This window comes from Chrysochloris asiatica, unplaced genomic scaffold, assembly GCF_000296735.1.
Source record: "Chrysochloris asiatica unplaced genomic scaffold, ChrAsi1.0 scaffold00242, whole genome shotgun sequence".
NCBI classification, from domain to species: domain Eukaryota; kingdom Metazoa; phylum Chordata; class Mammalia; order Afrosoricida; family Chrysochloridae; genus Chrysochloris; species Chrysochloris asiatica.
Window position 1 is genome coordinate 95218 of NW_006408760.1, and position 4939 is coordinate 100156.

A 4939-nucleotide genomic window follows, 5' to 3' on the forward strand; every position below is an offset into this window, starting at 1 on the left:
AAAAAAAAATTCTGTAGCCTAATATGAGTATGACTTTAATGTCTTCTCTTCAGTTTCTTGTTTTCAAAGCTGCCTGAGAGATTTCAGGATGCCAGTGTTGGTTGTTATGCTATAACTCAGGCTTTAATTTAATTTTCGGCCTGTTTTATTTTTAAACTCTCTTTCCCTCTCTACAGCCCTGTCCTGCCTTTCCCATTTTAGAAAACAAAACAAAAGACAAACAAGCAAAAAGCCTTCAGGACCTTGCTCTTGGGCTGAGTATCTGTGGGCATGTGTGGCAGAAGAACCTACCAGTGGTGAAGGTGGGGGTGCCCACTCGCTCAGGCTCCCCCTCTCCTAATGGTCCTAGGAGTGTGGCAGCACGAGGTTACCAGCACCAAATATAAGCCAAAGGCCTTACTCGTGGGGACGATGATCTTTTTCCAGGTGTTCTGCCTCCTGAACTTAAAAAAACCATCACACGATGAAGCCTGTATTATCTGCCAGATGACCTGATGGATTCTTATCGAAGGGTGCTGAACTCTATGTTGATATTTCAAAAGAACACACAGAGACAGTCTACATTACATACACAGTCTTCCTATGGGGGACTCTAAAGAGTGGTGGTGGTGGTGTGCCATGGAATAGATATCCTCATAATGCTTTAGGGAAACTCCTCTATCTACTCAATTCTCTAAACATCTCTGGTGTCACAGTTTAGAAGGCCATATATTCACAAATATTCCTAGGCTCACATCTGTATTTCCAACCTCTCCCCTGAACTTCACTCTCAAGACATCTCCCTCCTTCAGGCAATCCTCTGAGGAGGGGTTTGCTGGGACTGCACCATCTCTGTCCTGGGCTGGACCTAATTGGATCATGGGATTCATATGATCACACTTTGTCCTAGCCAACTCTTTATCCAGCCCTTTCTCTCTTGGATTTTCTGTTGTGGCTTCCTAAGCCAACACTGACTTTCATGTTTCTCAGATTTGTGTCACAAATACACTATCTTCTAATACACGATCTCCTGACATACTCCTCAAAATATCCCATTCACAAAACCCCTCATCCCAACACTTTTTATATTTCTATGCAGGTGAGAACTTTGCCAATTATTTAAAATAAAAACTAATTGTCATACTAAAAGTGAAAAAGGAAGAAGAGTAAGAAAAGTTCTGCTCACTTATCATCAGGGACTGCATCAAAGAGACAAAGGATTTTTAATGTGTTTGTAAATAGCTTAGGAGCTCTGGTAGCATAGTGGTAATGAGTCAACCTACTAACCTCAAAGTCAGCAGTTCTAACCTACCAGACATTCTGTGGGAGAAAGATGAGGCTTTCTATTCCTGTAAAAACGTACAGCTTCAGAAACCCTATTCAGGGTCCCTGTGAGTTGGAACTGACTCTACCGGCTTATACCACCACCACCAAATTTAGCTTAAGGCCATAAAATGGTAATCGAATAATGAGGAGGCTTCTCATTTCATAAGTGAAAAAGAAATCAGACAAATGATCAATTTGTTATTTAAAAAAGGAAGTGAGTGAGGCTGAAAAAGTGGTGTTTGGCATACACCTCCTGCAAGTTGAGACCTTAAATATGGGGTGTCCATGATCTAGTCCCACCTCTGCTCTATCTACAGTCACAATCTGTTCCATGATTCAAAGACCGAGTATTTATTTACTAGCTATTCCCACATATTTGTATCTCTAGTCCTCTCCTCACCCCTGAACTCCATATCCCAAAATGCCATTATTTACTCATTTCCCATTTGCAAATCTAAGACAATCTTGATCAAATAAACTCCACTAAAACCTAACTCTGGTACACTCCTCCATTACAGGCAACAGCCATCCTCCCATCTGTGAGAAATCACTCACACAATTCTCTTTCACACAAGTGGAAGGAGAAGTAAAAATTCTATATATTTAGAAAATTTCTATCACACAGAAACCCTATCCTGTACTTCAGACCTTGCGTCTCAGCTGAGGTTGTATGTGAGTTTCTATTTACTGTTGTTTTATGCTTTGAAAAGCAGGGTGGGGTCACTGATGCAGGCTCTTTGAAGGTTCCCAGGATCTAGTCCTCCAGCTTCTGAGACTGTTTCCATTGCATGTGACAAGAAAGAAATGGGAAGAAAAATAACCCCTTACTGGTGAAGGTCTAGATATGTATCTATACATCTATTCCTCATTTCATTCTCTTAATATCCTTATAAGGAGATTTATCCATTCCTATCTTCAGATGGAAATCAAACAATGTATTGCATTAGGCAAATCTGCTGTACAAGACTTTTTTAAAACATTGAAGAGCAAAGATGTCAGCTTGAGGACTAGGCTGCACCTGACCCCAAGACATGGTATTTTCAATAATCTCATATGCATGCGAAAGCTGGACAGTGAATAAGGAAGATTGTAGAAGAGTTGATGTATTTGAATTATGGTGTTGGAGGAGAATATTGAAAGTGCCATGGGCTGCCAAAAGAACCAACAGATCTATGTTGGAAGAAGTGCAGCCAGAGTGCTCCTTGGAGGCCAGAATGACCGAACTTCGTCTCTCATACTTCAGACATATTGTCAGGAGGGACCAGTCACTGGGGAAGGATATCATGTTTGGTAAGATGGAGGGTCAAAGAAAAAGAGGAAGACCTCCAGCGAGATGGATTGCCAAGTGGCACCATCAATGGGCTCAAGCATGGCAACAATTGTGAGGTTGGCTCAGGACTGGGCTGTGTTTCATTCTGTTGTGCATAGGGTTGCTATGAGTCAGTACTGACTCGATGGCACCTAATAACAACAACAATCTTCAGATGAAGGCTCAGAAAACTCAAGAGGTATTGCCCTCATTACCTGATATCAGAAGGACTAGAAGGTGGGCAGCAACCACTAACAACCACTCTGATTGGAATCACAATAGAAGTTCATGAAGAGTGGGAGAAAATTTGGAATAGAACTAAAAAGTTTACTGGATGGATACATGTTGGTGGAATCTGTGAGACTATGGTCTTTAAACTCTCATCTGTCTTAAAACTGAACTCACCCCAGTGGAGTAATTTTCAGCCAAACATTCCATTGGCCTATAAGATGAAAAATAGCACCAAGGTGGTATGTACTCCTTCAAATAATCAACCACAGAAGACCAAAAAAGGACAGCATTTGCTCAGAGAGAGACAATTCTCAGTATGCAGGAAGGGGCAATGAAGAACAGCAAATGGAAATGAGAAACACAAGTAGGAAGAGTGCAGTTACATTGTCACAACACATTTTGTCAGTGCCATGAAAACCAAAACGTGTATGTACTGTAGAATGGAAATGGAATTAGCTTTCATCCAAATCACAACAACTTTATAACAAATAGGTTGAGAGACAGGTACCTAGGGGTCTTTCTTTCCTCCCAGGCACCATTAGGACTGCCTGCCCTGTCCCAGATGGTCTCTCTGCCCTCCTCTCACTCTCTGAGCCACCTGCTTTGATGAAACCAGAGATGTTCATTTGCCCTTTCTTCCCTCAGTTCTCTGAGCAACAAAGTCATTGTCTGGCCAGTACAGGTCCAGTGTAATTTCTCACTCACCAGTTCCAGGGAAAAAAGAGATTCTTGGTGTCAAGGGCAAGCTCAGAGTGTTCCTGCTGAACTGGTAAAAAAAATCTTGTGTATGGTGAAGGGCTCCCTGCAGCACACAGTTGAGAAGCTGCTCACAGATCTTTCCTCCCCTGTGTAGTTCAAGTCTTGTGTGTTCTTGTAGTCGCTGCAGAGCCTCTCCTCTGAGTGTGAGAGACAGCAGAAAGCTCTCAAACCTCTTATCTGTGTCCCATACTTTAGAGGAACGGACCAATTGTTGATCACTGCATTTATAAGAAATGAAAATGAAACCAGACTAAGTGTTGTCATACTCCTATCTGAAGACCACAGACATTTCCAGATTAGCTCCTTCCAAGTCCTCCATTTCTGGCAAAAACAACGCCAACTTGCTACACAATCACCTATACAATCTTTTTTTCTCTCCCACTCTATATTGACTAATCTTCCAAGTCTATTCAAATCCAACCACTTCTCCCCACTGCTGCCCAGGCCTGAGTCACTTTTGTCTTTACGTCTGTGTCACCATGCAGAAAGTTTACCAAGGGGGGCCCACCCCCTCTGCTATGTCTTGGCACAGGGATTGTTTACCTCTTATCTCTAGAAGAAGTCACAGCCAGTGACAAGACAGGCATAGATACTGTGGAACAAAACAAAGTTAAACAAGCTCTTAGGAGGTAAGCAGTTGATGAAAGCAGATGTGGGCCTGGAAGACACCATTTAGCCTTCATGTCTACCAATCAAATGCAAATAGGGTTGCACATCTTACAAATAAAATATATATGATGCAATTAGAAAAGAACTTATTAGAATTCTAGGAAAAGAAAATAGCACGGGGAACATAGCTAAAGATTTGTTTACTAGAAAATTCAAATCAATAAGTCTCAGAAGATGGCAGAGATGTCTGAAAAGAGACATCTGGACTCCAAAATTGGTTTGAACTGCAAGGACGGTGGTTCAAGCTCACCAGCTGCTCCTAGGAAACCCTATACAGGGTTGTGATCGTTTGAAACCAACTCATGGCACTCAACAACAACAACAACAACAGATATTATGGAGAAAATGAATATCAAATGTAAAAGAGATACTCTAAGTGCTTTAACAGAGAAATGTCAGATCACTTAAAAGGAAAAACAATCAGATTGTTAACAGGCTACTCCACAGTAACACTAAACGCAAGAAGACAATGGAGCAATATTTTTGAAGTATAGAAACAATTTTCTTTTAAGCTTTTATATGCAGCTAAGCTATCATTTAAATGTGATGGTATAGAAATAATAATATGTTGTTGTTGTTAAGTACCGTGGAGTTGGTTACAACTCATAATTTTTTCCCTGAACTTAGCACAGCCTTCGGTATGAATTGCATCTCAATGTCAAGAAA